The sequence below is a fragment of the Penaeus monodon genome, chromosome 32, assembly GCF_015228065.2.
Source record: "Penaeus monodon isolate SGIC_2016 chromosome 32, NSTDA_Pmon_1, whole genome shotgun sequence".
Lineage (NCBI taxonomy): Eukaryota > Metazoa > Arthropoda > Malacostraca > Decapoda > Penaeidae > Penaeus > Penaeus monodon.
The window spans coordinates 26,111,475-26,111,723 of record NC_051417.1 but is presented as its reverse complement, the minus strand read 5'-3'; positions in this window follow the sequence as shown (position 1 = coordinate 26,111,723).

The following is a 249-nucleotide window of genomic DNA, read 5'->3' as shown; positions in this document are numbered from 1 at the left end:
ATCGAGTGCGCGGGCGGGGGAAAAGTGCAGATTGGCCGCTGCGCAATCAGTGGGCGAGCAGGGCGCCGGGAAGCGAAAGGGCGTCTGAGGAAATCCTAATCAGAATGCTTTCTCGCTCTGGAGGAGGGTCTGTGCGTACGCGTCGCTGGTTTGTCTGGATGTTCGTTTCTGTCTACCTCTCTGTTTCTGTTTTTTTTTTTAAATTTTTTTATTTTCTTTTTATCTTGCTTTCTTTCTCTTTTACTTATT